Raw genomic sequence first — 21,158 nt, forward strand, 5'->3', positions numbered from 1 at the left:
TGCAGCTGCTTCGACGCAGACGGAAAAGAAAAGGCAATCCCCTCTCGGGTTCGGCCTCGCTGTACCGTTGCAAAGCAAGGCATCGCGGCTGGAACGACAACTGTTTGGAGGGCTCAGGATCCAATACGGCTCACAGGCATACGTGAGGCAACGCAGAAGGTATAAATGACATTTACAGAAATGCAAACCATTGTGCGAATGTAAAAACGTTGCAGGGAAGCGACCAATGGCATTCACGCCTGTCAACGTGCCCATATTTGACCAGTAGCGCATGCACATAGGAGGTAGAGTGTTGGGACTTTCCACGGCCTTATTACTTTCTTCGCTTGGTGTAACTGTAGGTCTCTGTTGTAGTGGCTGAATTCCTAGTTTTTCTTTTATTAACTAGGCATATTATTTGGCAAAGTCGACCTACCCAATGGGAAATGGGCGTGCATTACCGTGCAGGCTACCATGTCATTAGTTCGTGCTAAAGAGTTTTCCACTAACAGCATATTAACAGGTGGCCAGGTTTTCCAGCCTGCTGACGACGGTTTTAAATCATGTTTCATACCACAATTTTGTAGCGGGCAATTCGTCAATCACAGTTTCTGCACTATCCCAGTTAATAAACAGCAGAAACAGAGCTCATTCTACATGTCATGGTTTAATTAATGGTTTTGCGTGTGTAGGAAAGGAATAGGGCCTTGAAGATATACGACAGCGCGAAGGAGCATCGCACCACCTTGCCAGATTAAGGAGGCCCATGTTTGTACTAACGATTCGCCGTTGCGGTTAAAGCCTTCTGCAGTCTTTCACGTCTCCTATAACGCTTCATACGTGACAGTCACAAGGAAAGCTTGTAATGGTTCTTAGAACGCACGATTTGCAGCTCTGAACGAACTCTCCTCCCGATGAGGTCCACAACAGGCCACAAACGTGCTGGCTATCACGCAGCATGGCACAACTCATGGGTGTCAGCCCCCAGACTACTTTTCTAGCTGCGTCCCGTCCTACACTAGGTCGGCCATCATAATATTCCCCGCTTTGTGTTTCCCCGCATACACACCCTGGCAGCGCTTATGCAGCGCTTTCGTGAACGAGGAACTCCAGCTCTCACTTGCTATAACCAATGAGGAAAGTACCTGAAGTCGACCTGTCTGCGAACGCCGTCGTAAACAACACCACAAATTTGCTGGGAGGCACGCGGCTTTAGGGAGTAAAATGCTTTGGAGGTCTTCGTGCGCTACTTGACGGTATTAGATGCTGTACTAGTGACATTGCAGTATTTATACTTCGTGGTAAGAAATACTCTAAGGAATAAAGTTTTTTTTACGTTCTGTGTATATATATCGCGTGGAAGGAAGAAAACAGAAAGCCCAAGTAAATTGCTTCCGTAAGTATGCATAAGCACCGGACTAACATACGTCACCAGTACGTTTTTGTTCTTTGTCTTTGTTTCATCAGGACAATTGGCGTTAAGTCCGTATTTAGATCTCTCGTTTCGTTTGCTTGTCTGGTATGAGTACATATGCAGTGAATAAAAGGAAGCAAATCACATGGAAGGCATTTTCAGATACACGCTGGGACGGAAAACAGTTGCGGCGGCAATAAAATCTCACCTGCATGTCTCCTATCATCACCAGCCGCAAAATAGCTTACTGGCGCCAATAATACGACCCGCTTCCCCCTGCATAGGGTAGCAAACCGGACGTGAGTCTGCTTGACCTCCCTGCCTTTACTTCAGTTTCTCTTTATATTTCACAAAGGCTCAACCTAACATACCTGCAGTAACTGTTTGCATATTTGCACAACTGGGTCAAATCTAGAATCTTATTTTCCTAGAATCAATAGTTTCAGCCCATTTTAACATACCTCTATGCTTTACCATTTCCTCTTTGGCAGAATTATCAGAACAAAATACGAAAATAATAACAATAGAACGACCATTTCCAACGAAAATTGTCTTCACTATATACCAACCATCGTTTGAGGTTCTGGTCTAGTGATAAACTTTCTTTCCTTTTTTGCTCGTGATTCGTGCATTTCTTCGTCGACTAGTTTACAATACTGTCAGTCGTAGTTGCATATTTTGTGCACCGCCTCACTCTGCTTCAATTTCCTATTGTGAAAACGAACTCTATATGTGAGCTCGTGTTAGCACAAATTACTCTTTTGATTATGATTTTTGTGACGAAAGACTCGCGTTTTATATGGACACTCCAGCCGCATTATTACCCTTGGTATTGACGTCGCCGTGATGTTCTGCATAAAGTCTAAGGGCGATAACACCGTCGCCTCCCGTTGTAAGCTCTATGTGCGAGTGGAAGCATGCGAGGGAAGCCGACGATCGTGGCTCAAGATGGCGCGCGCGAAGAAAGAAAGCGGAGAGCAAACGCGCCCTCTTCCGTGGAGCGAAAGTCGTGGGGGCATGGGAGGCATAGAGACAGGGGGTGGCGTTCTGTTCAGGCAGCAATTCCGCGTACCGCGACAAGGCGGAAGAGCAAATGGCGATCGCAGCTCAATCTCATGCACCAGATAAGAAGGAAAGCGGGTAGGCAGCGCGGGAGGGACGGGGGGGGGGGGAGGGCGGCTTCGGCTACGCCAACAAGTGCGAACTTTGCCCGACAGGGCGCTGTATGTTGAAAGGGATTTGCAGACGGCTCACAACTTTGTACGCGCTGTGTTTTCGCCGCTGTTGAGCTAAATGAATAGACCGCACGAAGGTCACTTCGCTCGCTGCTGCTGCCGCTCTTACTCACATCAGTGTTTTGACAGCGAGTGTCCGCGCTCATCGAGGGTGATGTGTTCACGCTTGCATGCGGTCGCTGATACCATGCTTGCTGATTCAGTTAGTAAACTAATGTTCCCAAATTTATACGGCCGATGCAACTACTATCCTTACTTCCTACAGTCGTCCAACATAATTTGCGATCGCAGTCGTTGCTTTTCCTTTCGGGCGAAATTGCGACTGTTTCAAGTTCATTCCAAACTGCAAATTCGTTTCATACAAATCCGGGAAATTAGAAAAACGGAAGTTTCAACGAAGTGCCACTATTACAAATATAATAAAGCACGCCAATGACGTCTAGGTTGCACACCGAAGCGATGATAATAATCCACTATGATTCGGAGTCGAATACTGGATTCGTCGTTTTCAGTAAAACGTGATAGGAAGGATACCTTTATTGCCAATCCTGACGAAGGGATAAATATACAAGATGGCATACGAAGCAGACATTCCAACGAAAGCTCCGCATTTTCACAGTTTGCGCTTCCACGCAGCGATGAAAACGATGTCGCTTCAAATTAGAAGAGAACCACAGCAGCTTCGAACGAAAAACTAAAAATGATTATATTGTCACACAGAAAAGTGCACAACGTCAAAAGATCGCTGGCCGATTAAGAAGCGCCGAAAATGCCACTAGGCGGACAGTGAGACCAAGCGTGAAATTCGGCGATATCTCGCAAATGGCGCTTCAAAACCGGCGAAGATATGCCGCTAATAGTCATCCGCTCGCGTGATGGCGAAGAAGGGTTCTAGTACGTTCTTGAAACACGAGCGAAACTTACGTCGGTTTCCTGCGGGGCCGCGGTTCTCCTTCTAAGACATCGACAAGGGATTGTTGGTAATTTGTGACGGATATCTTGATAACAACGTAGACGACACTTGGACTAGGAAAAGGTATCCTCGACACAAGCAGTGACCTTGTTGTTGAAGATCATCACTCTTTTTCATATCATATTTTACAACTTTATAAGTGCGTCCTCATACAATGGCCCTAAAAGAACACTAAACAGGAATATTACTATACGAGATCTACGAGTAAATCACACTTCCGCCATGGCAGCGTGACTGTTGTTCTCATATGAGCAGGCTTCGTGCGATTCACGAAAAAACAAAAAAATGCGAGACCGAGGGACAGCTGGCAACCCCGCCATGAAGTTCCCGCACAAGCTTGCTGTGACGTCATGGCTTTTGAGGGCCTGAACCTACACTTTGCCCGATGTCTCTTCAACTAGGCCTCGAGTCTGCATTCATAAATATACTACTCTCTCTCTCTCTCTCCCTCTCTCTCGCTTTCTTTCTATGCTAGGGTACAGCTAAATGATTATAGGCGACGAAGGACTGTATTTTGGTAACGAAAGAAGCTTAACTTCATTAGCGTCCTTCAAAGTGCGCAAAGAAACCTGAATCGCCGAAGTAAACTGAGCTTTGCGTAAGGGATGGAGATTCGAGAGTTAACTACGAAACCAAAGCAACTATCGGCTAACCAGAGCATTGATGCCAGAGAGCAGGGGCCGGAAGTATCGGCGACGAAATGTCAAATGTTTCTGTGCATAATGGCTCGAAGACTTGCCCTTGTACAACAGAAATGCTGTCAACGGGAGACAAACGTTATTAACTTCACAGATCCACGGTAAGCTAGCAGCGCGCCTGCGTGTATTCCAGGTTTTCTTGCTGGTGCATTTTGTTGAATACGATAACATTTCACTGCTCTATTATGCAAAATTTGCATTACAATTACGTTCACGACGCTCACTATTCGTTTCTTGCTTTGTGCCGCTCTTTGAAAGGCCTCTGAGCTGAAATTACACTTATCACACGTCATACGTCATTAAAATAAATTCTGTGGTTTGACGTGCCAAAATTACTATATGTGACTCCGAGGTACGCCGTAGTGGGGCACTCCGGAATAAGTTTGACCACCTGGGTTTATTTGACGTGGCCCCAATGCACGCTACCCGGTCGTTGTTGCAACTCGCCCCCATCGAAGCGCGACCGCCGCCACCGCTGGAATGTGTTCGCGTGCCCTCGGGCTTAACAGCGCAACGCCAAGGTCACTGCGCCAACACGGTGAACCCAGGTTGAAAGAGGAGTTTGTTCTCTTACTCCAACAAACACACACGCACACACACGCAACATGAAACAGGAAAACAAGTTAGATGAAAATAAATAAAAAAATAATAGAAGGGCATGCCGTTTCCTCATTATCCTTGAAAGATACAGAAAAAAATGCAAGAACCCTACCATTAAATCACCTTTTTTTCACCTAGATGCAGTCTTCTTTGCACGATCCGGCCTTGGCATATAAATCAATAACTTCTATTCCAGTCTTTGATTTCCGAGAATCGCAGGTTTCTTACCCAAATAAATCTACGCAGAGTGGTTCGACACAAATCGACATGATTGATAAGCGTGTATTTATTCGCATGTCGTGACCACCAGCAAGTATTTGTCGTATTTTCTCACTGGTATTGTAAATGACTGCAGCGCATGTGGTGGTGAGCTGCTCAGTAGCTGTGGAAATTCGCTCCACGTCGCTTCATCCGTTCATTCATGAAAAAATGAACATTGCGGACATGCCAGTGGCATACTGTTGCCAACATTTGCAATCAATAATTCAATCAATCGACAAACCAATTATTGACAACTTATATTTTAAAATTATTTAATTATTGATTTACGTATCTTGTTTACCGCACTAGGCGTTGCTCCTATTTAGAACGGCCTTTCCATGGCTTTCGCGGGTCCTTTCTCTCACATTTTTTTTTTGAATGTGAGACGATGCTGCCACGGAATAACCTTGGCATCATGTTTGCCCTTATCGCCTGGATTTTTAGAGGTCGTTGGTTCTCTCGTGAGCAAAAACAGTTCGTGAATGTGGCAAGTAAATACATAAATAATACGCAAAGCACGAAATTAGCTAGTGACTCGGAGAGCCAACGACCAGCGTAACAAACGTCGCCTACCGTGCAGACACCAATGGCAACGTAGAGCTTATACGCTTTAACGGGATGGTTTATTAAGTGCAATTAACAGACGCCTTCTCAGAGGCATGTGCCTCTTCGTAAGTGACAAGTTTTCATTTTGTTTTCCCTCTTTCTATTTGATTTAAATGTCAACAACACCTTTGTTGTAACAGAAGGAACAATGGCTGGGTCTTCGTGCATTCACGACGAACTGCTACCTCATCCGCGGAGTGCGGAGGAAACCTTTGATTCTCTTTCGAAACGCAGCAGAAGTGCATCATTAGTACCAATTAAGTACGCAAGCCAGTCCGGTAAGTAATATTGTTTTTTTTTTTTGCGTGCATGCGGAAGAGGGGACGAACCCTCCGAAATAGTTCTGTTACGAAGAGGCCTCGCAAAACACGAGCTCCCATTAAGCTCACCGTTGCCATCAGATTACTCGCTGATGCTTGCGCCAGATTATCTGGTGTTGTTTACGGAAGTGAGAACTTCCCCCTACTAGCCCAAATAAACACTAAAAAAAGTGAGATCATGGGCCCCGCAGGGAGATTATGTCAGTAAGTTGATGACACCTGGTTCGTTAACGAAGAGGTAAAGGATTGCGGATATAAAAAAAAACAAAAAACAAAAAAAAACACCATTGCTAAGCCTAGCAGAAAATACAGTGGGAGATTGCTGCCGAGTGTTGCAGATAAATAAATGACAGAATGTCATCGCTGCTGTCCTTTTATTATTCTAATTTATTTGACGGGTGAGCCAAGCTGTAGAAAACCCCATTTGACCGACCGTAAGCAAACTTCAGAGCAGGCATCTCGTACAACAATGATATGCGCGCATAGACTTTTCACAAAGATTAAGAACGTAGGATACTGAGCAGAGCAATGTAAAAGGACAAGAATTACGAGAGAAAAAGGAGCCCATGCACTCGTTTACACAATCATTATTATTAGATGGTATTTGCGCAGCGTTCCGTATATTTTTTTATTCTTCTCGGTGTTGGCTTGGCAGTAGCATCAACAAGGTGTGGACAGAAGCAACGCAGGCACGTATTTAGCGTGTGTGATTAAATGCAAAGAGGAAGGAGTCCCTGATTAGTCGTGCAAGCACAACATTTTATGTTCTGAAAGGCAATAAAAGCATCGCTTCGGCTACACACAACTTCCTTCACTTCTGTCTGAGCCACTTCTTCCACCTCTCTTAAAGTTATACGAGGGGGCGTACTCTGTATATTATAAAGCATCTCATTAATAGCTGTTACAATACCATCAAGAAATAGGTAGTGAAAGACAGACACGTACCGCAGCCGGTCATTTACCCGGTACACACAAACACACGTGTTTATCTATGCACGATAGAAAGAACGCTGCTCATGTGAGACGGTGTCCAGGATACACGTTCTCTCACGCACCGTTCCACGGAGAGCCCGTACCACTTTCTCAAACGTGATTACTGAGCGCGTTGCATCTGAGTGTGTACGGTGGCGTGCATGCCTCACTCGGCATATGCAATGAAACAACGAATGATAGTAATGGCATGTCACCACAAGACAACGATTTCCACCTGCTCCTCTTCTCAGTCTAAATTTTGAAACTAGGGGCTCGTCCCTATGCGGCAATTCTAGGGGAGCTTGCAATGCAAAATGCGATTCGTTGGCACGAGCACTGCACCCCAATGCAACTGATAGAACACGTTAACGCCGCAGGGAGCATGGCGCATGGGTTGAGAGCCGATTACTTTCAGCACAGTGCCTAGCATATGCCTTCGACTGTTCACGTAAATCCAGATGGAGCAGGCTGGAAACAGGTCGACCCTACTCTATTCAGTAGTACAAGGACTTTTGGAAATTGAATTAAAGACGTGTCATGGCAGTTAGTCCAGCACAAGCAGCTGCGAGCATGCTTTTTAACCTTAGAACTAGGGGAGTGCGAATATTGAAATTTTCGGATACGAATCGAATACGAATAAGGCGAAAAACTGTCTTCGAATATCGAATCGAATATCGAATATATGTGTAGTATTAAAAAATTGCAAAACGAGGTAACAATACCTTTATTACCCTTTTAAAAAATATTATTGCATTTTACGAGGTTGATTCAGGTTAAAGAGGCACTCATGATAGGTAATGCACTCAGGTAATGTCAGGTAATGCTCTGTCAGGTAAACGCTTGTTACAGATTATCGCGAAGGAAAATTGTCTGCTCAACATGTTCAGAAAGTAAGGGCTCTCTATGCACTGTGACAACATTTGTCCAGATAACATTTTCTAGGTGCATATTTTATTGCGCATACTTACAAAGCCCGAAAGTACATCATATATGATTATGAAAGAGCCCTCGAATAAAGCTTGGTAAAAGAAAATCGAAACTGATCATGTCTCACGGGCCTGATGCAGATAGACTTGAACAGAGAGTACACATTCATAGTAAGGTTCGTTACAGCACTTAAGATCACAGTGCTGTAACGCTGTGTCGTCGTTTGGTACCTTCTTTTGTCCTTGTTCTGTGTTGCGCTGTAACGAACCTAACTATGAATCACAACCAACTGGCCCAACTTGCCATCTTGATGAAGAGCATACTGATAATGAGCGGATCATGTGAAGCTCTCAGTGAATAAACATGTTCTTAGGAGAATGTGGAGCAAGCAGATAATTCGTTACTTGCTAAATTATTCACAGTCTGTCCGAATATTCGCCGTTTCGACCATTATTCGGCCGTCCTAGAATATTCGAAAATTTACGAATATGCGTTTCTCGAATCGAATACGCTTCGCATAAAGAAAATATTCGATTCGTATTCGAAATTTCGAATATTCGCACACCCCTACTTAGAACGTATAAAGATCGCAACGCAATGTCCGTTAATATTATTTTCCCATAAATATATACGCCATCTCTTTCTAAATTATTCAGAAGTCTATATATATATATATATATATATATATCCGTCACATCATGATGGCCAGTGTTCCCACGCATAATTTTTCCGGCAATAATTCCACATATTTGGCTGCACAATCTCCGGGATCGGTCCATGAAAGAGGCTATAGAAGCATACCCGATTCAGAAAAGTTGTGGTAACTCACGGAAAAAAGACTTTTCAGCCTTTTCAGAAAAACAAGGAAATAAAGAAAGAGAGAAAAAAAAGAGAAAGGGAGCACTGTAAAGAATAATATGGCTATCGTTCACGTGGGAGGAAGAACAGGCCCAGGAGCGCGATAAAAACGTGATGCGAGTGGGCCGCTGCGCAGTGAATGCTATATTTTGAGAGGGGAAGCTAAGAAACGCGAGGTCTGCAACGGAAAGAAATGTGGATGCAAGTTAGCCCTAACTGCACTGGCGTTTCTCAACGCTGCCGCTAGCAGATTCGTTTACTCGGTCGGCAGAGCAGCGATAAGAGTCCTAGCTTTTCCTTTCAGTATAAGCCAGCAATACGACAAATGCAAGAAGAAAATAAAACAACACGGCAGGACGACGTGAGGTAAGCGGAATTTCAAAAAAACAAAAAAAAATTGCCCGGACTGGCTGCTGCCTAGATCGTCATTGTGTGGTGACGTACACGTAGGAAAACGTTTCTGTGCGAACACAAGCCCCCTCTATCTTTATGGAACGAAAACAGCGTTGTTCTAAAGTTCATGTATTTTAAAGCGAAGGTTACTTTGCCTACTTTCCCGGCTCTCTAGCGTGCCTGCCTGGCCGCTGGGTCGGTTACTATCTTGGCGCAAATGTTTGTGGGTATAGATATACAAATGTTGTATGAAAGTGCCCGCTAAGTGGGCTATGGAACCCTTGTATGTACGCTGACCAAGTATGCGCATCTGTCTTCTTCGCGGCAACAAAAACAACAGCAAATAACCCCAATAGATAATCTGAACATATAATGCCGGCTCACAGGCATCTCAAATCACATATATCTGTTAATAGAATGCAGAAATACATCTAACGCATCCTTTGATTCCGTTTACTTCCTTTGATTTGGCCATTCGGTATGTACCCTACTGGCGTTGTGCCCGTTTTTGGACAATCCTCCTGGATGGGTACGCCCCACTGGGGCACAGGCACGCAATCCCTAAATGTTGCTTGATACGTGTCGTACTATTCAGTGCATAGACCTGCATCACCATTCTTTCCTCTGCAAGCAACACACATCGCTTTCGCCCTTGTGATGTCGTCGCGTGTACGTCTCACACGTACTGTGTATCCGCATGATCTGGAGTTTTCATTGCGGCTTAGCTTGTGAGTGATGCTGTACAAACACACAAAAAAATTGCACGACCCCAGGCCCGTCGTCCTTGTGGCGGATAAACACAACCATTCCAAGAGGTTACATGTTGCATAGGACGAAAGTTAACAACATTGTACGCATTGGCGTTATTTGTAAAGCATTTAATTCACGCCTTTACTTCGAGCATTTCGTGCATTGCATCTGTTCATATATTTTGTGTTTCTTTATTGCTCATTGCGCAGACTAAGCGTGGTACGTTCTATGAGGCCGAAATGGCGGTCCCGTTGGGGGTGTTTTGTGCTGGTGTTAGACAAGCGGGAGTGCCTGTGTCACCCATAGTACTTGAATAGGTGACTAAAAACGGAAATCGAAACGCATAAGCTTGAGATAGATGTTCTTTGAGACTATACGTCGAAAGGGGATAAAATCTAATAATTTCTATCCATGAGACGCTAAAACCTTAATGCGTTAGGAAACTCGCAGCCATATTCAGTGAGAGAGAGAGAAAACGAGTGGAGGTATCAGTGTTATGTGCTTTGTTCTGTCACTGATCTTATGCTGCACGACAATTCATAGGTTGTGCCTCTATATATCGAAATTTGTTTACACATGTGCCGTGGACGATCGGCTATCATATTGCTATCATGCCAATCGCTATCAAGGGTGGATCCCCAGTGAGTAACACTAGGACATAACTCATGCATATAGTAAGGGAAGTCACAATTTCTATCACTCGAAACCAGTGCGTTTTTATCATGCGCCGCTCGGATCACTGACGAAGAGCGAAAAGAAAAACACTTGTGACAAAATACATCATACCGGCTCTGCGCTTCCGTTACATGAATTGTCCCTGCGCTTACCTGCGCTTATGGTGTTTTATCAATCCTTAATTCCATCCCTCATTCGAAAGCCATGTTCTATGATCACACGGACGAAAAGAGCAGAGGTGCCCGAGTGCAACGCAGAAAATTTTGATGTTCCTTAGGCTGAAGTCAGAAGCCTTACTTGCAAACGACTCTTTGCCGGCGGTCGTGTTCATTTAAAAAAATAATAATTTTTAATACCTTGTCACCAACCTCAGCGATTCTATGGGCACGGGTTAACGAGTGTATATCGAGAAGAAGAAAATAAATATAAAAAACACGAAAGCATGGTTAAAATGCGTATTTTACAGCCAAAGCTGCATATTCCTGCGGCGAATTGTACACAGTACATAAGAAACAGTGAAATATATTGGGCGAAAGCAGAAGTAGATTGTGGTACGAATTTTTAGCGTGTGCAGATGTCGTGCACATCATGCCATAATTTTCGTCGAAAGACACCGAATAATCTCAAATAATTAGCTTGAGCGTGGTTCTCTGCAGTTATGTTAGGCATCCGACTTATAGACGGTGATAAGAACGCCCAGTGACGAATACCTTTCACCAAATGTTTTAAGATATTGTTTTTCGTATCCGTGGCATCTGATCTTTTGTAAAGATATTTCTGAGCCCTAACTCCTTTCCAGAAACTATAATAACATAATGCGGAATGGTCGAAACTGGATTCTTTTAAAGCAGCGAAATAGAATACACTTATTAACGGCACTAATAGCTCCCCGTGTGGTTGAGCTTCACGTCACCACGCCGGTCACTGAGGCCACTGTAATCCGCCCGTATTTGCCGGAATACCGGACAGGCTAGAACTCTTTATTATATATTTTGCGTGGGTTATTAATTAAAAGTGAGTTAATTGCATTAGAGAATTTTTTTTACATATAGAGGTGTAGGAGGGCAGAAAGGGGTACATGTGCGCGTATGTGTACCCGTTCATGGGATGCGTGAAGTATATTTCATTCCATGCACGTAGAAAATATAGATAAACAAATACTGGTTTTGTGGTTCCTGACGGAAAACTTCAAGTAAAGTACCGAGAAAGGGTGCGGCCCAGGCACTCGCCTATGTGTACTAAGGTACACATAGTACCTTAGTACACATAGGCGAGTGCCTGGGCCGCACCCTGGGCCGCACCCCTGAGATACTTCGGCAGTAGGGCCAAGTGACGGCAGTTTTGTTTCCTTTTGGAAGATACGCAGCGTTAGCGACCTTAGGAAGCCACTACATTGACACTTGGCTAACCTGACAACAAAAAATGACAATGGTCATTAAGCCTTCTTAGCCACTTCTTTTTTTTTCGTTTCATATTAATTTTTTTATTTTCTTATGGAGTTAGAGTTATCGAATACTTTGAAAACAGTACAAGTTCCCGGCTACGCATTCATGACAAAACCTTTCCTTCCCTTCATGCGGTGACATGCCACATCTCGTGCGTGGCTTGGCAAAATAGGAGAAGGAAGGAGTTGCAGCCAAAGGACTCTAACTTCGAAGAGACGTGCTTCAACATCCTTTCTGTTCTCCCTTCTGCCCCTTCGTGTTTCACGCAGACCCTCTTTGCCGTAAAAGTGGGCATCGTGCACCAGTTCCTTGCCGTTTGCCCGTTCTGTGTGGCCTGTCCTCTGCTCCGTCCAAACAAACAGCGTGTGCTGCGCTTCATCACGATGCCTCCTTGCAGGCAACCAACCCTCCAGCTTTCCAACAGCCAACCCTCGACCTGCGGCCATGCTTCCAGCTCCTCCTCGTGGGCTGTCCGCAATGATTCCCCCTCTTGTTGTCGGCACTTGTTAGCGCGGACACGTTTTCCCTCTTTGCCACGACAGCGTCCAGGCCGTAATCAGCAGCATCGCCGGGCGTGCCGGTCTGTTTCCCCGGTGTGGCTTCACCAGACGCGCGATGCTTCGCGCGCTGTCCGCTTCGCCCACTGCGCTCTTGTGACTTCGCTCGTGGTTACGCATCGACCTCTACAATACTGTAGCATCAGTGACCTAGGGTCATGACGCCCCTAGCTTTCTTTCCAAGAGGACGACTTGCCATTGGCTTTTAGGCATGACACTGAAACGGTGACAGTGATCGAAGCTTCTTCTTTTCCCCTTTTCTCAACACCATTTCACAATGCAACAAGCTTTCACTTGGCATTGAAAGTTGTTATTCGGAGGCGGAGTTCTGTTTCTTGCTAAGTACAGGAATGGAAGCGGCCTAGGGAGTTATGGTAGCGGCCAAGGGACTCTGGGATCAGCGAATTCGGGGCATTGGAGACGGTTTGGAGCAGGAAGTTTGTTTTGGAGCAGAAAATACCCGTTTTGAAGCATGCTAGGTAAGGTTGAACATTAGTGAAATACAGACAAATGAAGGAAAAATGTTCCTTATATTAATTGGCAGAACACTATTAGGGAACACTATTAGGGAATAGGTTCTGCGGAAGCACACAAGGTGGAGGAAAGTTCACTAAAGATAAAAAAATGTCATACAGCCGACAAAGGAAACTCATCTTCGTTCCTCGGAAACCATTATTAAATTACATACTGAACGTGGCAACTAAATTTGGCCAAGAAAAAAAATAACCAAGGGATTTATTCGCGAAGCTTTACACCGTCGATTTGCGTTTTGCAGCCGCAAAGGTATGATTTCCTATGCATTGGTTTACAGAATATAGAGTAGCCAGAGTAAAAATTTGAGTGACTATTACGGTTGCCAGTGGATATTTCAGGTCAAAAAGTTTCACAAAAGCAAGCAGCTCGTTAGTCAGCGTGCCGCACCACCGCCCCGCTAACGATACGCGGTGCGCGGGCGAAATATATCTTAACGTTACACGCATTGTAGTCGCCATTAATCGACGCAGATTTACCAATACGGCGAACAAGCGCGTCCTAAAATATATAACCAATGGCGGCGCTACTTATTAATTCAGCTAAGAGCGCGGCTTTCTTTCCCGACTTCCCCATAAAAAGAGCGCCAGTTCAAATCATATTTAAATGGTCCGGACGTTACTCAAACACGTAAGACTTATACAAAATATTCGTAATGCATTGTACAGCACAGAGGAGTTTTGTTTTCCTGCGGCCAAGTTACAATGCGCCTCCAAACACACCTACACTCCAAGGACGCCGACGCTGAAACGGATTGCTTTAGCTAGGTTTCTAAGCGTAAATGCTAACCAGCACATGGCTGTGTGGTTTGTCACTGAACACGAATAGGCCGTAAAATTTTGCGACTCCATTCGAAGTTAGTGTTTTGGCGAAAGCAGGTGCAATTAGTGCAGCACTTCCATACCTGTAAATATCATTGTTTAACGAGGGTGTTGTAATGCTTATTTTTTATAGTAAACATGTTATTCTGTAAGCGCATGGCTTTCATTTATGTGTAGCCTATTAACACCCCTGCAATAACGCCGTCTATGCGCGGCCGTCTTGCATTCTTTTTCAAATAAATAAATACAAATTAATATCATTGACGCTTTCTAATTTTAGTACTGATTTCTCGCGCATTAGTAATTCAAGGAAGTACACGCAACTGGTTCGCGCAGATGTTGCGAGAACCAGCTTGCGCTACATTGCGCAATCTCTAACGTATAATGATGGATTGATTATTTAATTAATACAGCGTTATAATCACCGGCTTCTTCACAAGGTCGAATTGTTCATGCGACTGAAAGCGACGCGCGCAAACACGCACGCAAGAGGGAATGAAGAGCACAGCCCAGTCATCTATTATGGATCGTTACGTGGATGAAAAAGAAAAAAAAAGATTGGAGGGGAAGCGAATTCTTAAATCTATTAATTTATCACTTGTAACAATTCATGATGGCTCAGCAAATAGTTCAGCAGCACACATCGTTCAATTCACAGGTGGCCATTGTCGAGGATTCGTAAAGAACAACTTTGTCCATTATAATAAGAAAGTGTTACAAACAGTAAAACTGAGGCGGCACATTATCACAGGAAACGAAGGTGACAGATTAATACGGTGTACTGTTGAAATCACACCGCAAAAGCCTGCCTCCGAACATCACGTGGCTCTTTTTACATTTATTTATTGTTGCTAGAGGTATAACTATACCAAAGACATCTTGAGCCACAGACAAAGCTTGGTCGTCGCTATAGTAATCGTATTTGAGGATTTTCTTACTTGCTTTCTTCCTGTATTACCCGCGTTAGAAACGGGTATATTCTAGTGAAGCACTTTCCGCTTAACTAACATCCGAGCTCCATGTTTCAATGCATCTAGTCTGCCACGATTTAAGCGTTTACGCAGCAAAAGTGAAACACTCGCAGTTTACCTCGAGCGATTTATCTCCCGAATTTCGTTTACCCCACCTAGAGGAACTCACACGAAAAGCTTCAAGATAACTCCCTCTGAAAATGTGGAGCCAAGCCGCACTCAATTTCCTGTAGGAACTGCAGAGCTTCCTGGAAGCGCTTGCACGTGTCCATGATTATTCATGAGGCGGAAATAGCATCAGCGGCAGCATAATTTGTTCTCCCCGAGGGGATGACACCGCGTGTGACGACATTGATATTTATAGCTGCTTCATACCGGAGCATCGTTCATGCTAGAGGCGCTGAAGCTTCAGCCTTGATGCGGGCCTTTCATCACTCACATTTTCGCACTATTACCGTGCAGCGTTGCAGAGACTACGCCAGATGCCATCGAAGCAATGGCCGAGTTCACCATGATGCTGTCCCACTAGAAATTCTGGTAAAGTGATGCCTCCCCGGTCATCGTGCCCTGTTGTTACTGTAACCTTCTAACGAGGCTCTGGTTTATACAGTCCAGTGCATCAAGAAACTGTAAATGAGAGAGTAGTCGCACCCACTAAGTGTTATGCTTAAACTTGAGTCGTAGACCAAAACCACATCCCCATAAATTTCTATAAAAAAATTGACGTTGCCAATTTCTTGTGTAAGCAATTTTTCCATTTCCTTTAGAAGAGAAAGAAAGGAAGGGCAGGATTCTTCATTCGTCATTGTGGTTGGTCTATCCAACCATAGTGAACTAGCGCCAAGCCATCTGTATTTGCAGAGAACTTTGTAAAATCAGCCCGTTATTGGTCGGTGTCAGCTCAAGCTTCTTATTCTACACCTTGGAATGCCTAAAATTGATCGACGTCCGTTCCGGTCTTCTTTTTTCTTTTTTTCTTAATGGTATTTTGTAGAGTGAAAGTTCATTTGTCAAGTTTACATTGCGACGAACTAGCCTCAGACAAAACACCTATGCCGTGCACTTTGAAGGCGTTTGGGTCCCGATAAATATTTTTCTCGTAGAACGAATAAACAAGAATTGCGTCATCGTATCACATATGCGGCGAATAAGGCTGCAAGTACCTATAGGCCAAAACGGCATTAGGGGCAAATCGTGGTCGAAGGTTAGCCTATTTTGCAGCTGCGCTTGATATGTTGTTTCATATGCGTGAGCTTGTTTACAAATGAAATAGTTGGTCGAAGACAACGTGGTTAGCGTCTCCTTAGATATGTTCCAACAAAAAACACTTACGAATCCTTTTGTTCGTTTTCCTTGGAGGTTAGACACTATGAATCATTCAGGATAATTGTCAACACACTTTCAAAATAACAGGCTTCTGACTGACACAATCGCTGTATGGAATCAGTGACAATGCGAAAAAGTACCTGCTTCATATGTTCCCTAACTTACTGGCGACTATATATATATATATATATATATATATATATATATATATATATATATATATATATATATATATATATATATATATATATATATATATGCAAGAGCAGAACAGAAATGTGCAAACTGGACGAACCAGCCACGACAAACAAAATTATAATGCTGACCGCAGTAGCAGCCACAGAAGAAAACCACAATGGCTTATTTGTACCGAATTATGCTCACACTATACATACATATTAGCACTGAAACCAAAAAATTTTGCAACGGCGAGAACGATGCCATAAAAGTGCAGACATACATGTAAATAATTAAGCATTAAGAGAAAGCTTTTTGACAAATATGTTACATGAAACTTCAAGCAGAACACATACACACGCACACAAGCACAAAGATATCTAGTGGAATGTGTTCGTTGTAACTGGTGTGCTAACTAAATGGTTCTTGTTTAAAAAATAAGGCGATAGCCACCAATTGTATTCTTAGTTGCAATTTTCAAGGTGGCATGCCTTTAATATGTGTGGTTATGTTTTGGAGTTTAGCTCTGCACCTCGGAATCTAGTTAAAGTGCCATAAGTGCAGAAGCCGCATGAAGCACGGTTTTCTTCGAATGTTATTTTGTTCATGATATAAACCTAATCCACATATTCATGTAATATTCATTGGTGAAAGTGTTTTTTTTTTTTGCTTCCGTGCTCTTACTTGATATTCAAGGTTCTTCAGACAGTAAGAAGCTTCAGCAACAGCATAGCGTATTAACGGCATCAGTGAACAAATTACTTTTTCGAGATATTCTCAGAAGCGTCCGAATAAGTACATCCAACATCTGACGTATCGTTGCAATTTTATTTGAGTGTTAAATGCAACCAGCTTGAACAATGGGTCGCAGCTAGTCTTCTTTCGATGATGTGCGTTTGTTGCCGCTGTGTCTTGAAACGTTCGTGGCGTCTGTCAGTTACATCGCGCTTTGCTAACTATCGGAAAAATAATTCCGCGTAACTCAGCTAATTCTTCTGAGACTAATGCCTCGCGCAGCGCAATATGGCGTCAAAAAATAAAATAAGTCCTCTAATGTCAGAAAATTATTTGTGGCATGCCATACCCGAACATCTGCTCACCCTCAAAGTTCGGAAAATAGATCTTTGGGTCCAAGTGCTACAGATACGAAGGGACCTCACCTGCAAAGAAACGAAGGAAAGAAACACGATTAGCGTGAACTTGTTAAAGTTGTTTAGTACACAATTTTATTATTTGAACAATTGCATAAACGCCACCCTAATAAAGCGGATACACAATATTCAAAAGCTGCGCAACTATTAACTTTATTTCTCGATCCCTCGCTCGTCATACCATCATCGTGAACATCTTTAAACATACGGAATTCTTGAAAAGTACACTTTTCTTTCTTGCCTTTCGAATTACTCGATTATTCCCGTGTTCCCATTTTACTTCGTCTGATTTTTTTCTTCCCTCTCTTGCTAGCCCTTTGATCGTCTCACGACCCCATGAGCGGCATGAATGAAAACAACGCTCTGTAACAGGCACACACAGGACGAACTTACGCGCTTTATGTATGAATTAATAAACTCAACCTTCAATGACAGCTTGCTGCGCTTTGCCAAAATAATAATGATGTCAGTAACATATCAAAAGACATAGCAATGAGTGGAACTTCTGGAAAGATAGAGAGTTTAATGGTATGTGGTGAGGTTATGAGAGAATTTCGGCACGGTAGAGGTCACATGTGATTGAGAGATCATCGTACTAAGTTGTGGTCATGGGCCCGACATCGTTGAGACACCTTAATCTGTAGACGTGATCTACACAGCGTTCGTTTAACTGTCGTACTAAAAGTACCAAATACTTTCTATTTAAGATTAGAAGAATAAAGTCGCCAATGTGCCTCGCATACTATATGCGAGACCACACAGTTCGCTTAATCTCAGGCTATTCACATCAGAAATAGCAGCCCTTAGTGCCTGCACTGAATGGTCATCACAGACTGTCACGCCTTGAACTACGACATGTAGTAATTGACCCATGTACTCCCAATGCGTGTGCGTCTCGGCAAACGTAGGCCCTTTTAACCATTACTAAGACGCTGGTATCAAGGGGATACCTTAGTTAATTGAGTATTATGGTGGGTCTACTCTACACTGGGCATCTTTGCCGTGCACTGAGCATGTAGCATCAGTGCAGTTGCACGCTATGCATGCCGCCAGGCAAACCTCTCCAGATTTCAGAGCCTCCCTCTGTCTTCCTCATTTTGTAGATATTGTTGACAAAACGAAAGATAAGGAAGTCGTGAGGTGCTTCAGTTAAATTAAAATCAGTTGCATCAGTTATTGATAGCGGAATGGCTTCCTTCACGACATCTTGCGAGCCCTCCTAGTAGCTTCATCAACATGTTTGTTGCCCATGATGCCGCAGTGTCCTGCAAGTCACTGAAAAGTGATTTCATGTCCTTTCTGTGCAGGTTTGCGATATGGTTGTCTTATTTCCAGCACTGGTCGTTTCTATGCTCCAGGATGCAGAACGGATAAGACACACTGCGGGCTGCCTTGGTATCGCTAAGTGTCCTCCGTCTTCGTGGTAGATCATCATAAATTGTACGAAATGAGCTGCGAAGTACAGCAAGCTCCGCAGTAGTCGATATTGCTCGGTGAAAAGTTTTAAAGTGAATGGCCACAGCTTTTACGGGGAAGACCGCAGCTGCTGCAGATCGCCTCACAGTTGTCGAGATATCAGTGCAACTCTGAAGATGGTCCTTGCATGTCTCGTGCAGCATGAGTATAGATATAGCTACTTCAGAGCTAGAGACTAGAATGCTGCTTTTGTCGTTCGAATTTCTAATACAGAGAGTCGCACTTGTGGTCGAGCCAGAAGCCAAAGAGATGCCAGCAGTGTTTAGGCAGGCGTATAACCTATATGGTGATTGTCCCTATACGCCAATATCTTCCTGCAAAAAGAGGCACTGGGCCGGTTTTCTGGAGGGTGTCGAGGCGGTGGGAAGAGGCGCAGGCACTGTGCAACAAACCTTCGCATAATCCCGTATGACGTCACACGATTCATGTGGAACACGCCAGGTTTCCAACATGACCTACTGCGCGACCTGCGCCCATCCCTCCGACTCCCCGTTCCATCTCGATTATCACTAATTGAGACAATTGTTCTCTGCCGGCTGTAGCTTGGAGTTTCTTTCAGAAATGCATTTGGTTGCTGCGTCGGAATGACTGACGCTGCTGTCTGCGACAGTTGCGGCAGCGAGGGCACCATCGAACATGTCCTCTGGCATTGTCCTCGCTACAGCTCCCAAAGACAGTCGCTCATGACGCCGTTGGCAGGCCTCGAAGACCAGCCGCTTTCTCAACAGACGATCTTCGAATGCCGGCTGACACAGTCTTGACACCAAAGGGCAATGCAGGAGATAGTGAAATGTTCCCGGTCAAGCGACCTAGTTGAACTGTTGTGATACTCTCGCATTTTTTTATTCGTGTAGGCTTTTTTTTGCCTCTTTGTGATTTTATTCTTTATCTTGGTGTCTCCTTTTACCCCTTCCCCAGTACAGGGTAGCAAATTGGGCACTTATCTTCCAGTCAACCACTCCGCCTATCTCATCTATCTCGCTGTATTTCAAAATTATTTGAAAATAGCTCCATATTGGGTAAAACGTTTCATCATTGCATGTTTGTGAACTGCGAAGGTTGCGAGCGCGAAAACTGAAATAAACAGATTTGCAGATATTTTGCCTCCCTATCCTCCTCCCCACCCACCTTTTCCCCCAAAAAATAAAATAAGAAATGAAATGATCTCTGGAAAGAAGCCCTTCACAGACACATTATCAAAGTCTTGTGCGATCGTTCACAGGCTCTATAAGGAAGCAAAACCAAAAACACAAATGAGCTAGAAATGGTCACTATTTCGAAAGCTTGTTTCGTTTCATTTTCATTTCATTGAACAGGAGTATAACGGTTGACTATTGTAGAAAAACATGAACGCCATAGTGCCCTTTCTTGAATTTTGCATGCATAACCTCAGCGCCGGTGCATCAATTTGACGTCACGGACATTGAGGTATTTGCGAGTATTTATATCTTGCCGCATCAAAAGTTCTCGAAACCAGCTAGGAAGAGCCTTTACCGATAAACAGTTACCTAGGCCCAAGTCCGGACGGTGCCTATAGGCAGCGTCAGACGGAGGTCGGACAAAGCACAGATGCACAAGATTGAATGAGCGTACCACACACAATTTCCGACTGATTAGACTTAACGACCGTGTGCCGAAGCGCTCCCATTTTTTTTCGCCCATTTGCCGATAAACAGGGCTAATTGAAACATTTTATCTGAATCTCCCACAATATCTTACACATAAGCGCTACGTTGTGTACGTTCATTGTGTCCTAGTACAGAGAGCAATTTTTCATCGTATGTGGAAGCAATTACTTGATGTTAGTGTGTTAGACGCACCCTAGCAGATATTTAGCACGGGCTTAGCAGCACAGATAATGAAGAGTTTTCAATGCAATCACTTAGTTTGAGGGGTCGCAGCTATAGCCATTTTTTATCGACAATGCAGGCCTTCTACACGTAAACCAAAGCCATTGTTATGTTTAAATCTCTTACCAATGTCTGGTATAACGTCTCTTAACAATGTTTATACGTTAGGTAAAAAAAACCGTCTCTGATAAC

The sequence above is a fragment of the Dermacentor variabilis genome, chromosome 6 (assembly GCF_050947875.1).
Source record: "Dermacentor variabilis isolate Ectoservices chromosome 6, ASM5094787v1, whole genome shotgun sequence".
NCBI classification, from domain to species: Eukaryota; Metazoa; Arthropoda; class Arachnida; order Ixodida; family Ixodidae; genus Dermacentor; species Dermacentor variabilis.